Source organism: Heteronotia binoei, chromosome 4 (genome assembly GCF_032191835.1).
Source record: "Heteronotia binoei isolate CCM8104 ecotype False Entrance Well chromosome 4, APGP_CSIRO_Hbin_v1, whole genome shotgun sequence".
NCBI classification, from domain to species: domain Eukaryota; kingdom Metazoa; phylum Chordata; class Lepidosauria; order Squamata; family Gekkonidae; genus Heteronotia; species Heteronotia binoei.
Window position 1 is genome coordinate 180502436 of NC_083226.1, and position 14882 is coordinate 180517317.

General features: G+C 46.0%; 1 protein-coding gene and 1 non-coding gene across 2 annotated transcripts in view; both read left to right on the plus strand.

The window, feature by feature from the left end:
* UBE2R2 (ubiquitin conjugating enzyme E2 R2) overlaps positions 1-14882 on the plus strand; it is a 103328-nt gene that overhangs the window by 30441 nt on the left and 58005 nt on the right. The gene's annotated exons all lie outside the window — the stretch shown is intronic.
* Positions 8328-8398, plus strand: TRNAM-CAU (transfer RNA methionine (anticodon CAU)). The gene has a single exon. It is a non-coding gene; the product is annotated as a tRNA-Met (tRNA).

Sequence of the window (14882 nt, forward strand, 5' to 3'; positions counted from 1 at the left end):
CTTTGCAGGGTGAGGACAGAAGGGGGAGAGAGAGCCCCATGGGCGTGATTGAAGCTCTCCGGGGCTGGTTTGGCCCGTGGGCCGCATGTTTGACACCTCTGATTCACAGTGGTTATATTTGTATCCAGCTTGGTTAGACTCAACATAGCCAGCATAATATAGCATAAAGATATTATTATAAAATGAAGGTGAGGAGATGCACGGAAGCCGCCTTGGGTCCTCTGGGGAGAAAGATTGGGATATAAATGAAGTATTGAGAGATTAATTTAATTCATTTCTACCCCACTTTTCTCCCCAGAGAGGAGCTAAAGCAGCCTGTATTTTATCTTCACAGCAATCCTGTGAGATAGGTTAGACTGAGAGACTGATTGGCCCCTGCGTCACTCAGTGAGCTTCCGTTGCACAAGGGGGTTTTGAACCCAGGTCTCTCAGATGCTAGTCCAACACTCCTAACTGCTTCACCACACTGGCATTCCAGTAAAAACAAAAAAGTAGAATGAAGTTGTAAGGACCAACACAATCCCCTAACAAAGGGGTGAGGGAAGAACTAGCACGCACATTGAGGACAGATAAAGGGTGTTAAAAACCTCAACAAAAAGGCTACACTTTTTGTGGGCTAGGAGCTAGGAGAACCAGTTTGGTGTAGTGGTTAAGTGTGCAGACTCTTATCAGGGAGAACCGGGTTTGATTCCTCACTCCTCCACTAGCAGCCGCTGGAATGGCCTTGGGTCAGCCATAGCTCTTGCAGGAGTTGTCCTTGAAAGGGCAGCTTCTGTCAGAGCTTTCTCAGCCCAACCACCTCACAGGGTATCTGTTGTGTGTGTGTGTTGGGGGGGGGGGATAAAGGAGATTGTAAGCCACTCTGATTCAGAGAGAAGGACGGTATAAATCTTACGATCTTCTTCTAAATGACTGCAGCCCACTTTGTCTTCCTGGTCCAAACTTAAATGCTCCTTCAGCTGCAGCTGAGCCCACGTCTACATCCCCTCCCCCACGGTATTAAATTAGGAGTGATCTGGGGGGAGCCCCGGGGCTTTGGTTACCTGTTAGGGCCACTTTTCTGCGTTGCTCCAAGAAGAATGTGTGAGCTAGCGGTAGGGCCAGCTGGGAGATGCTATCAGAGAAGGCAGAGTTGCTTGGAAATGAATCTTGGCCCTGCCTGTCTCCCCCTTGGGAGATTCTGTTTTAGCGAGGCTGGAAGGAGACGAAGCTTTTGGCCTGCCCCTGTGCATGCCAGCCCCATGTGGAGCAGAACACCTGCTGCTCATTTCTCTGGGACTGAGAGTTTGCAAGAGACCTGACCAGAGATGTGACTATGCAGAGGCTCTGACCTGAGTCATAGGCCCACATTTTGTCGCCTCATCAATGCCTCATTTTCAAACACCTTCTGTCCTGATTCCTTGTACATCCTGGTGACCAGGATGCATGTCATTTTGCCTTGGACAAACAGATGCCCATAATCTTAATAGACCTGAGCAGGTCTCTTGCGGACTCTTGATGGCACTTGGGTTTTTTTTTTTTTTTACCACTGTGACATAAGAACATAAGAGAAGCCATGTTGGATCAGGCCAACGGCCCATCCAGTCCAACACTCTGAGTCACATAAGAACATAAGAGAAGCCCTGTTGGATCAGGCCAGTAGCCCATCCAGTCCAACACTCTGTGTCACATAAGAGAAGCCATGTTGGATCAGGCCAATGGCCCATCCAGTCCAACACTCTGTGTCACATAAGAACATAAGAGAAGCCACGTTGGATCAGGCCAATGGCCCATCCAGGCCAACACTCTGTGTCACATAAGAACATAAGAGAAGCCACGTTGGATCAGGCCAATGGCCCATCCAGTCCAACACTCTGTGTCACATAAGAACATAAGCGAAGCCATGTTGGATCAGGCCAACGGCCCATCAAGTCCAACACTCTGTGTCACACAGTGGCAAAAAATTTTATATACACACATACACTGTGGCTAATAGCCACTGATGGACCTGTGCTCCATATTTTTATCTAAACCCTTCTTGAAGGTGGCTATACTTGTGGCCGCCACCACCTCCTGTGGCAGTGAATTCCACATGTTAATCACCCTTTGGGTGAAGAAGTACTTCCTTTTATCCGTTTTAACCTGTCTGCTCAGCAATTTCATTGAATGCCCACGAGTTCTTGTATTGTGAGAAAGGGAGAAAAGTACTTCTTTCTCTACTTTCTCCATCTCATGCATTATCTTGTAAACCTCTATCATGTCACCCCGCAGTCGACGTTTCTCCAAGCTAAAGAGTCCCAAGCGTTTCAACCTTTCTTCATAGGGAAAGTGCTCCAGCCCTTTAATCATTCTAGTTGCCCTTCTCTGGACTTTCTCCAATGCTATAATATCCTTTTTGAGGTGCGGCGACCAGAACTGCACACAGTACTCCAAATGAGACCGCACCATCGATTTATACAGGGGCATTATGATACTGGCTGATTTGTTTTCAGTTCCCTTCCTAATAATTCCCAGCATGGCGTTGGCCTTTTTTATTGCAAACGCACACTGTCTTGACATTTTCAGTGAGTTATCTACCACGACCCCAAGATCTCTCTCTTGGTCAGTCTCTGCCAGTTCACACCCCATCAACTTGTATTTGTAGCTGGGATTCTTGGCCCCAATGTGCATTACTTTGCACTTGGCCACATTGAACCGCATCTGCCACGTTGACGCCCACTCACCCAGCCTCAACAGATCCCTTTGGAGTTCCTCACAATCCTCTCTGGTTCTCACCACCCTGAACAATTTAGTGTCATCCGCAAACTTGGCCACTTCACTGCTCACTCCCAACTCTAAATCATTTATGAACAAGTTAAAGAGCATGGGACCCAGTACATAAGAGAAGCCCTGTTGGATCAGGCCAAAGGCCCATCCAATCCAACACTCTGTGTCACATAAGAACGTAAGAGAAGCCCTGTTGGATCAGGCCAAAGGCCCATCCAGGCCAACACTCTGTGTCACATAAGAATATAAGAGAAGCCATGTTGGATCAGGCCAATGGCCCATCCAGTCCAACACTCTGTGTCACATAAGAACATAAGAGAAGCCATGTTGGATCAGGCCAGTGGCCCATCCAATCCAACACTCTGTGTCACACAGAGACAAATTAAAAACTGATAAGTCACCGGGTCCGGATGGCATACATCTGAGAGTTCTGAAAGAACTCAAAGTTGAACTTGTGGATCTTCTAACAAAAATCTGTAATCTTTCATTGAAATCTGCCTCCGTTCCTGAGGACTGGAAGGTAGCAAATGTCACCCCCATCTTTAAAAAGGGTTCCAGAGGAGACCTGGAAAATTACAGGCCAGTCAGTCTGACTTCAATACCGGGAAAGTTGGTAGAAACCATTATCAAGGACAGAATGAGTAGGCACATTGATGAACACGGGTTATTGAGGAAGACTCAGCATGAGTTCTGCAAGGGAAGATCTTGCCTCACTAACCTGTTACATTTCTTTGAGGGGGTGAACAAACATGTGGGCAAAGGAGACCCAATAGATGTTGTTTACCTTGACTTCCAGAAAGCTTTTGATAAAGTTCCTCATCAAAGGTTCCTTAGAAAGCTTGAGTCATGGAGTAAAAGGATAAGTCCTCTTGTGGATCAAAAACTGGCTGAGTAATAGGAAGCAGAGAGTGAGTATAAATGGGCAGTCTTCGCAGTGGAGGACGGTAAGCAGTGGGGTGCCGCAGGGCTCGGTACTGGGTCCCATGCTCTTTAACTTGTTCATAAATGATTTAGAGTTGGGAGTGAGCAGTGAAGTGGCCAAGTTTGCGGATGACACTAAATTGTTCAGGGTGGTGAGAACCAGAGAGGATTGTGAGGAACTCCAAAGGGATCTGTTGAGGCTGGGTGAGTGGGCGTCAACGTGGCAGATGCGGTTCAATGTGGCCAAGTGCAAAGTAATGCACATTGGGGCCAAGAATCCCAGCTACAAATACAAGTTGATGGGGTGTGAACTGGCAGAGACTGACCAAGAGAGAGATCTTGGGGTCGTGGTAGATAACTCACTGAAAATGTCAAGACAGTGTGTGTTTGCAATAAAAAAGGCCAACGCCATGCTGGGAATTATTAGGAAGGGAATTGAAAACAAATCAGCCAGTATCATAATGCCCCTGTATAAATCGATGGTGCGGTCTCATTTGGAGTACTGTGTGCAGTTCTGGTCGCCGCACCTCAAAAAGGATATTATAGCATTGGAGAAAGTCCAGAGAAGGGCAACTAGAATGATTAAAGGGCTGGAGCACTTTCCCTATGAAGAAAGGTTGAAACGCTTGGGACTCTTTCGTTTGGAGAAACGTCGACTGTGGGGTGACATGATAGAGGTTTACAAGATAATGCATGGGATGGAGAAAGTAGAGAAAGAGGTACTTTTCTCCCTTTCTCTCAATACAAGAACTCGTGGGCATTCGATGAAATTGCTGAGCAGACAGGTTAAAACGGATAAAAGGAAGTACTTCTTCATCCAAAGGGTGATTAACATGTGGAATTCACTGCCACAGGAGGTGGTGGCGGCCACAAGCATAGCCACCTTCAAGAGGGGTTTAGATAAAAATATGGAGCACAGGTCCATCAGTGGCTATTAGCCACAGTGTGTGTGTGTATATAAAATTTTTTGCCACTGTGTGACACAGAGTGTTGGACTTGATGGGCCGTTGGCCTGATCCAACATGGCTTCTCTTATGTTCTTACTTTTTAAGTAGGGGAACCAAGAGCTGTTCTGAAATCTGAAATAGTTGTTTCCGGCAACTTTTCTTAAACCAATCATAACTTCTGGCTTGTGAACTGGTAGTGACCTTGTAGTGTTGGAATCGATTAACAGTATGGCTATATTGGACAGTCTTCTTCCTTCACCTGGAATTCAGTGGCATACTGGCTTTTTTGTCTTCTACTATAAAGTGTAGATAACTGGGGAAGACAATGGCAAAGCACCCCATTAAAAAAGTCTGCTGTGAAAACGTGATGCGACGTCCCCCCAGAGTTGGAAACGACTGGTGTTTGCACAGGGGACTACATTTACCTTTTTAAAGATAAGATGTCATCTCATTGATGGATACACTAATGAAGCTGTCTGTGATCACACTATGGCTGAACGCTATGTGTTCACACTACACTAAATACTATGTTTTGCAACTGGATTTTTACTGTGTAAAAATAGCATATACGCAGTTGCAAAACACGTTATTTAACATAGTGTGACCACAACCTATATCTGTTGTCCCTCAGAAACCAAATCTTGCATTCATGACTGAAATTCATGTAATTTTATTATCGGTTATCTATAGTTCACCTTTTTTCACAGGGACTCAAAGCGGATTATGTATAGCGAGTCAGTACAGTCAACAAGATGGGACGTTGAATAACCAGTGCATTAGAATATTAAAAAGTCTGCAACCACCGGAAAGAAACATAAGTATTAACTCGACGCATTAAGCGGTACAGAAATTGCATAATAGAATCCTACTTACAATAAGTTATACACAATAGAACAGACTGCAAGCCCCAGTCATTTTCCCAAGTATATTGTGAAGCACTTTATGTGTTGCGACTCTGTTGTCTTCGCAGCGCAGCCTTCTTGAATAGTTCAGTTTCGCGTAGTCTGTGGGCAGGCTATTCTGCAAGGTAGGAGGCATACATAAGGACATGTAAAGATGTGACTTTCAAAGAACTAGTTTAATCCCGTAAGCGATCCTTGAGCACTTTCCCCCATGGTGTTCATTCTTTCCTCTGCCCTTATACTGTCTGCTTCTGTGAGCGTGATTCACTGTTATCCCAAATAGCTCAGGGTGGGATATATGTGGGGTTATTCTTTCACACATTCTTGTGAAATAGCTTGGACAAATTATTTTCTGGACTGAAACGAGTATCATGGCCGAGCGTAGATTGTACTCAGATGCTTCCATTGTAAAACTTTTTTCTACAGCCCCAGGTTCCCAGAATTGGCTGGAATGAGGGAGGAAGAAAGAATGGACATCAAGGGAGAAAGGAAGTAACTGGAGGGTCATTTTTCAGGGGTAATAGATCATGGCCTCTGAGGTTTGAATTGATAAAAGATTGGGGCCCTTGAATCTCTTCCTTCTGATGTTGGAGCAGGTGAGCTTATAAAATCTCCACTCGTTGAACTGCCCAGCAAAGACAATTGAAATTCGCTGGAATTATCTGCAAGTCTCCTGGGTCCAGATATTTGGAGTTTTTTATTTAAGCATGTTTATCCTGCTTTTTCCTTTACTGCGGCTCAAACTGTGTATAAATTCTGTCAGGTCCTTTTCTGACACCTGTTGCTGACCCTATGAATTAATGACCTCCAAAACCTCGAGGGCCGTGGTTTACTCGATAGAGTCCATCTGTCTCATGAGAGTATTCCTCTTTCCCTGCTTGCCTTCCAACTTTTCCTAGCATTATTGTATTTCTCTTAATGTGACCATAGTGTAAGAGCCTCAGTCTGGTCATTTTAGCATCGTGGGGCTCAAACCACCTTATAGTAATGCAGCAGCTGCCCTTTCAAGGACAACCTTTGCCAGAGCTGTGGCTGACCCAAGGCCCTTCCAGCAGCTGCAAGTGGAGGAGTGGGGGATCAAACCCGGTTCTCCCAGATAAGAGTCCGCGCACATCACCACAACACCAAACTGGCTCTCCCAGAAGCTGCCCTTTCAAGGACAGTGTGAGGGCTATGGCTGACCCAAGGCCCTTCCAGCAGCTGCAAGTGGAGGAGTGGGGGATCAAACCCGGTTCTCCCAGATAAGAGTCCGCACACTTAACCACTACACCAAACTGGCTCTCACAGAAGCTGCCTTTTCAAGGACAATGTGAGGGCTGTGGCTGACCCAAGGCCATTCCAGCAGTGGAGGAGTGGGGAATCAAGCCCGGTTCTCCCAGATAAGAGTCCGCACACTTAACCACTACACCAAACTTGACAACACTTAACACACGCACACACTTCAGTTATGCTGGGTCCAGTGTTCTCTCTAAGCTGAGTTAACCTGAGCTAGCTCACAGCTTTTTAGCCTCTGACTCACGCATTTTTGTCTTAGCCCAGGAAGAATGACCTCAGAGCGAACTATTGTATGCTGTATGTAGCTCACTAATGCCATTAGCTCATGGATTTTTGCTCACAAGACTCCACAACTTATGGAGAGTATCGGATAGGGCTTTAATTGAATTGGACCCTGAAGCAAACTGGAAGCCAGGGTAGATGGGGGAAGTCTGGAGAGGTGTGTTTCCTGAGACTTTACCCGGGCAGGGTTCTTGCAGCAGCGTTCTGTGCCAGCTTCTTTCTGGGCACCCTCAGACGCTGGCATTGTGCAGTTTATTGGTGTAAATACTGCATGCTCAAATAGGTTAGTTTAGTATTTATTTTTCAGTCGCCCAGCTGTTGCGGTAAGATAATAATAATAATAACAATTTTTTAATTTATATCCCGCCCTCCCCGCCGAGGCAGGCTCAGGGCGGCTCACAAGACGCACAGATATTTAACTGATTTAGTGATCCCTATATATCGCAGGGTTTTTATGTTGGCCAGGTTGAATGCATTTCCTTCCAAGGTCTCGCAGGAGAGAGATCTCCAAATTCCTTTTCGTGAAAGACTCTCTTCCTGCGGTGCAAACTCCCCTGGTACAATTTTTCACTTACTGAACAATTGCCATCTATATGAAAAACCCCGCCAGGAATTATTTCGCGTGTTCTCCCCTCCTACCGTCAATCAGAATGATTTGTCTTTCCGTCGATTTTTCTTGAACGACTCTGATTCAGAAATTACCCGCGCTGTTGCAAAATTTTTGGCCACCATTCTCCAACACAGCTCTGGCTATGCTTGATTTTATGCCTATCCTAAGTTCAATCCTGACTTATCTCGTCATTCCAAATCTTTTCCCGTATTTTATGCTATGTCATTTAAAGGTTTGAAATCGCTAGTCGTCCAGCTTTATAAGTGCTTAGTAGTTCTGGTCAGCGTGTATCAGAAAGGGCTCTGCTTGAGAGGGCAGCTCAGATGTTTAGGGGGTCAGAGCACCTTCCCTATAAGGCAGGGGTGGCCAACGATAGCTCTCCAGATGTTTTTTGCCTACAGCTCTCATCAGCCAGCATGGCTGGGGCTGATGGGAGTTGTAGGGAAAAAAATCTGGAGAGCTACCGTTGGCCACCCCTGCTATAAGGAAACGCTGAAGAGCCTAGAAGTTTTTGGTTTAGGAAAGAGGAGAGACATGATGGAGGATTATAAAATTATGCTCGAGGCAGAGTTGACAAAGAGAAATTTTTCTCCCTCTCCCAAAAGGCTAGAACTGAGGGGCATCCTATGGCGCTGATGAGCAGTAGGACAGTGGCTCAGTGGTAGAGCATCTGCTTCATAAGCAGAAGGTCCCAGGTTCAATCCCCGGCATCTCCAACTAAAAAGGGTCCAGGCAAAGAGGTGTGAAAAACTTCAGCTTGAGACCCTGGAGAGCCATGAATGGGGCTGTGGCTCAGTGGTAGAGCATCTGCCTGGTAAGCAGAAGGTCCCAGGTTCAATCCCCGGCATCTCCAACTCAAAAGGGTCCAGGCAAATAGGTGTGAATAACCTCAGCTTGAGACCCTGGAGAGCCATGAATGAGACTGTGGCTCAGTGGTAGAGCATCTGCTTGGTAAGCAGAAGGTCCCAGGTTCAATCCCTGGCATCTCCCACTAAAAAGGGTCCAGGCAAATAGGTGTGAAAAACCTCAGCTAGAGACCCTGGAGAGCCATGAATGGGGCTGTGGCTCAGTGATAGAGCATCTGCTTGGTAAGCAGAAGGTCCCAGGCTCAATCCCTGGCATCTCCAAAAAAGGGTCCAGGCAAATAGGTGTGAAAAACTTCAGCTTGAGAGCCTGGAGAGCCGCTGCCAGTCTAAGTAGACAATACTGACTTTGATGGACCCAGGGTCTGATTCAGTAGAAGGCAGCTTCCTATGTTCATATGTTCAGGATGGACAAAAGGAAATACTTCTTTACACAGCGAGTGAATAAAATGTGGAATTTGAGGATGTAGCGATAGCCACAGGAATAAACAGCTTTAAAAAAGATTTGCAGATGGGAGATCTATCAGTGTCTCCTACCCATGGTGACTACCTCCACATTCACAGGTAGTCACCTCAGAAGACCAGTTCCAGGAGACAACACCATGGGAAGGCCTCTGTATGCTGTTGTTGGCCCTCCAGAGAAACTGGTTGGCCACAGTGTGAGACAGGATGTTCAACTAGGTGGGCCAGTGGTCTGATCCCACAGGGCTCTTTTTATGTTCTTAATCAGGCGTCATTTAGTAGAAAAGGAGATGCCAGAGCTCATTAGCAAGGCTCATTTGTATATGTCACACAACCCCTGGTATCACTGGAAGATGTACTAAATTATATCAGCGTCTACCTTGAAATGCTTTTTGAATTATAATTGTCATAATAAAACTTTACTCCCATCGTACTTTTTAAATTATGTTTTCCTATTTGGCCACAGTGGCATGATGAAGATTTCCATCTGTCTGCTTTATGTTTTGGTTATTTCCCCCCCCTTTTTTTTTTGGTGGGGAAAAATATTAGAAAGTTTGTCAAATCTTATTCAGCAAAATTCTCATTGGGAGGCTGAACAGTGGAGCCCAGAAGCAATTAGGAGGGGAGAAAGAAAGAAAGATGAAGAAGATGATATTGGATTTATATCCCGCCCTCCACTCCGAAGAGTCTCAGAGCAGCTCACAATCTCCTTTACCTTCCTCCCCCACAACAGACACCCTGTGAGGTAGATGAAGATATTGGATTTATATCCCGTTCTCCACTCCGAAGAGTCTCAGAGCGGCTCACAATCTCCTTTCCCTTCCTCCCTCAAACAGACACCCTGTGAGGTAGATGAAGATATTGGATTTATATCCCGCCCTCCACTCCAAAGAGTCTCAGAGCAGCTCACAATCTCCTTTACCTTCCTCCCCCACAGCAGACACCCTGTGAGGTGGGTAGGCCTGAGAGGGCTCTCACAGCAGCTGCCCTTTCAAGGACAACCTCTGCCAGAGCTATGGCTGACCCAAGGCCATGCTAGCAGGTGCGTGGAGGAGTGGGGAATCAAACCCGGTTCTCCCAGATAAGAGTCCGCACACTTAACCACTACGCCAAAGTGGCTCTCTGCCTCCCCTCTGAAAACATCTCATTTCTGTAACTTCTCTAAGTATGCCGTGCGCAGTTTGGCTGCTGCTGAGCTAAACTTTAAGCGCCTCTTTCCCAGGGCAGCTTTGGAAAGAAAAAAAGAGCAATAAAATTTAGACGTTCCAGAGCTCCACTTCCAGAGCTGTCCAAAATGAGGCCTGTTCTTATGAGTATAAATACTTGCACTACATTTTTACTATACGGAGACTGCCGTGGAAGCTTTTGCATTGTATTTTAAACTCGCTGGGGTGACGCCACTAGCCTACTTTTCCACACACAGTGAAATTCTCTGCAGAATGTAACTTCTCGCCTAGAACGTACCAGTCTCTAGAAACATTCACAAACATTCGTACTCATTTATTTCTGTGCCAGTCAGGGACGGCCTGGACTTTTCCACCGCGGCTGTTAAACCGTAATTGGTTTGTGAAAGTGTGCCGTATCTTTTGGGCAGCTCTACAGGCTGTATCGGAGTATCAGAGTGAGAGTTTTACCTGTATTAGGTATATCTGAAAGCTTCGTGCCTCCCCTCTGAAAACATCTCATTTCTGTAACCTCTCTAAGTATGCCATGCGCAGTTTGGCCATCGCTGAGCTGAACTTTAAGCGCCTCTTTCCCAGGGCAGCTTGGCTCTTTGGAGAGACCAGGCAGCCAACATCCCCGTGAGGTCATTTCCCAAACATGTGATGACGCTGCTTTTTCCATATTAGGAAATTAAGGGCTACTAGAAGCCCTGGAGCCTTTTCAGTTTTTGCAAGGGGTCGCTCTGGGCTCTGTGAGCTGCCTGCCTTCCTTGGCAAGCTTGTTTCAGAGACTGCAATTGGGGGGTTTGTATATGTGTGTGCCAAAAGCTAATGGGGTTCTTACGGGATGCGGGAAAAGCTGAGTTTCTGCGCTCCTGCAGTCCTCTGACTTTCAGTGCTGAAGGAACATGCTTGTAAGATCTGCGTTTCTGGAGAGAAAGGTGGAGGCAGTCTGGTGGGAGTGTTCCTGTAAAAGGCCCCCGGTTCCAACTCACCCATACTCTGGTGTAGCCTCCTGACTAAGCAACAAATAATTCAGATTGTGTGACTCTGCACCCCACCTGATTGGTGTTTGGCAGGCCAGCCTCTCTGTCTTAGAAATCATAGAATCGGAAGGGACCTGTAGGGTCATCTAGTCCAACCCCTTGCACAATGCAAGAAATTCACAAATACCCTTAAAGCAGGGTTGTCAAACACACAGCACGGGGGCCAAATCAGGTCCCCTGAGGGCTCCTATCAGGCCCCCAAACAACTGGCTGTCATCTGCTTCCTTCTCCCTCTCTCTTGCTCCCTTCTGCATCTCAGCTTGCTTTGCCAGGCTGGCTCAATCGCACAGGAGCTGCAGAGGAAAGCCTCTGTTTTCTCAATTGGCTGAGGCTCCTCCCTTGAGGGGAAAGGCAGAGGAGGAATAGCTTGCTTTGCCAGGTTCTCTCAATCGCATAGCAGAGCTACTTAGCCAAGCCTCTCTTCCTTCTGTTGGCTGAGGCTCCTCCCCATCCTTGTCCCCTGGGGAAGGAAGGAAAGAGCCAGTACTTCCTTTGCCCAGTTCCATGGAGCTCATGGGAGAGATACAAAGAAAACACCTTTAAGACTGAGTGCTAATCTTTAATTGTATTTGTCTGTGTCCTTTATAAAGTTTATATCTCTGCTACCTAATCTTAAATGGGTACACCCACGGCCCGGCCCGACAAGATCTCATTTATGTCAGATCCATTCCTCATAACAAATGAGTTTGATACCCCTGCCTTAAAGGATACCCTCTTTAGTGTATTGTTGGTTTGAAAGTGTTGTCCTTGTGCGTGTGGCACAAATCATGGACTTCAAGCCGCATCCGTGCAAGAATGTATAATGTTTACCGCCCGATAGCTACATGTGGACTCTCCCCCTTTGCTTGGCTTTATTCTCCATAACTCCAGTTATAATCCTCATAAAGTGGTCTGTGTATTACAGGACATTCTTAGCTCAATTGTTCCATTCTTCTTAGCCTCAGCTCTCCTGTTCTGTGAAATGGGAATAGTGTTGGCTCAGTTGCTCTTCTGACTCAATGGGTGTCTGTTTGTCTCCATGTAGTAGAACATGGATCATTGTTAAAGATGTCAAGATGGAGGGGGGAGGGGCTATGGCTTAGTGGTAGAACATCTGCTTGGCATTTATTTTTTTATTTTTTATTTATTCGGGATTTATATCCCGCCCTTCCCACAAGTGGCTCAGGGCGGCTTCCAACAATTAATCAAACATAAAATTTAAACAGTTTTAAGTATAAAACAATTAGATACTTAAACATTTAAAACCTTAAAACCCAGTACATTTCAATTTGATAAAAACAATTAAACCTTAAAAACCAGTAACATTACATTTCATATAAACAGATGACTAGCCAGTTACATCAAGTTTTCATCCCAGCTAGGTGTAAGCTAGCCGGAAGAGGGTCGTCTTACAGGCCCTGCGGAACTGAACCAAGTCCCGCAGGGCCCTCATCTCTTCCGGCATGCAGAAGGTCCCCGGTTCTGTTCCCCGGTGTCTCCTGTTAAAAGGAATCAGTGGTGTGAAAGACTTCCACTTGAGACCCTGGAGAGCCACTGCTGGTCTGAGTGGACAATACTGACTTTAATAACAACAACAACAATAATACATTTTATTTGTATCCTGCCCTCCCCGCCGGAGCAGGCTCAGGGAGGCTCACAACATGTAAATCAATGTGCAACAAAACATTCATACAATTCATTAAATAATACATTAATAAAACTGTTAAAAATTAAGATTTATGGTGCTACATCTCAAACCTTTGGTAAATTTAGTGGCAGAAACGTCAACAGCGGATCTAACTTAGCTCCATATTTAGGCGAAGGCCATCTTTAAAAGGGTGGTCTTGCAGGCCCTGCGGAATTGATCAAGACTCCGCAGGGCCCACACTTCATCCGGAAGTTGATTCCACCAGTGTGGAGCTACCAACGAAAAGGCCCATTCTCGTGTGGTCTTCAATTTGGCCTCCTTCGGCCCAGGGATTGTCAACTAGTTTTTTCATGCTGGCCTTGATAGAGTGACGGTCTGATTTGGTATAAGGCAGCTTTGTGTGTGCTGACAGCAAAGGAAGGATGAACGTGATCGTAACACTAAGAGTCAAAGTGACAACTCCGGTGCAGAGATTGCTGTATTAGTCGCTTGACAGACTGAATCTGGAACACTGCAATTCAGAACCACGTGAAGAATATGAAAGGCTGGGGTGAGGTCAGGAATTTCTGATAAAACCTTACAAAAATGAATGGGCTCACGTTCTCTCACCAGACCCATTCACTTCACTGAGTGGGGTTGCATACATAGAAGGAGGAGCCAAGTAACTTCTATCAACTAGAAATCAATGCCATTTCGGTATAAGAACATCAAAGAAGCCATGTTGGATCTGGCCAGTGGCACATCCAGTCCAACCCTCTATCGCCCAGTGGCCAAAACCCAGGGGCCATCAGGAGGTCCACCAACAGGGCCAGAGCTCCTAAACCCCTCCCACTGTTGTTTCATGAGCACCAAAAATATAGGTCACCCCTGCCCCCAGACATAGTGAAGAAGAGGAGACTGGATTTGTACCTTACCCTTCACAACCCAAAGAAGTCTCAGAGTAGCTTGCAATCTCCTTTCCCTTCCCCTCCCCACAATAGACACCCAGTGAGGTAGGTGGGGCTGAGAGAGCTCTGACAGAAACTGCTCTTGAGCAGAACAGCTTTGAGAGAACTTGCGGCTGACCCAAGGTCACATCAGCAGGTGCAGGTGGAGGAGCAGGGAATCAAACACAGTTCTCCCAAATAAGAGTCTGCACACTTAACCACTACACCAAACTGACCAGATTTTTCCAATCCCCCCCCCCCCCAATTTCCATTCTTTCCAAACAACAAAAGGTGTGGGGGGAATTGTTTTCCCTGTACCTTTAATGTTTTTGGACATTTTACATCTCTTAGATTTAACCCTTCTTTTTTGGCATGGTTTCTAGTCCATGTCCAGGACAACAGAAGTGACTTGAACAAGGATTCTTTGATTCTCATATTAGTTGTTCCAGCATTTGGTATGCAGATGCTCCCTTAAAACACAGAACTGTCAAAACTTGCATCTGTTTTAATTGATTTAAAAGGTGTGTTATAGCCCTTATCGATTTTTGCCTTCAGTTCCTTTGATCTTTTGGGGAAAGTATTATAAAACTGTTTTAAATAGGCTCTGGTTGTGATTGATTTATTATTAGATAGATGGATGTTAATATTTTGGCTTAATATTGCTATTAGCAAGAAGCAGGGCTTTTTTGAGCAGGAACGCAGCCCCGGCTGGCTTGACATCCGGGGGCGTGGCCTAATATGCAAATGAGCTCATGCCGGGCTTTTTCTACAAAAAGCCCTATGTGAAACAACGGTGGTGTCAGGGGCTGTGGCCTAATATTCAGATGAGTTCCTGCTGGGCTTTTTCTACAAAAAAGATCTTGACAAGAAGTAAACCGAATTCTCCATGTCTCGGTATGAAAATATTCTCGACGGTGTTTGGCTACTTGCAACACGTAAGCGAATGGAAGGGGGGGGGGGAGAAAATGCTTCTTGTCTTCTCCTTGTGCTGCGTTTCCCTTAGCAACTTGCGCACCATAGCAGCCGGTTCATGAGGGCTGTATGGGACGCGTAGATGCTGCCACAAGCTGTAACCTTCTTAGAAGCATTGTTTGCATCCTGCAACGGGCTATG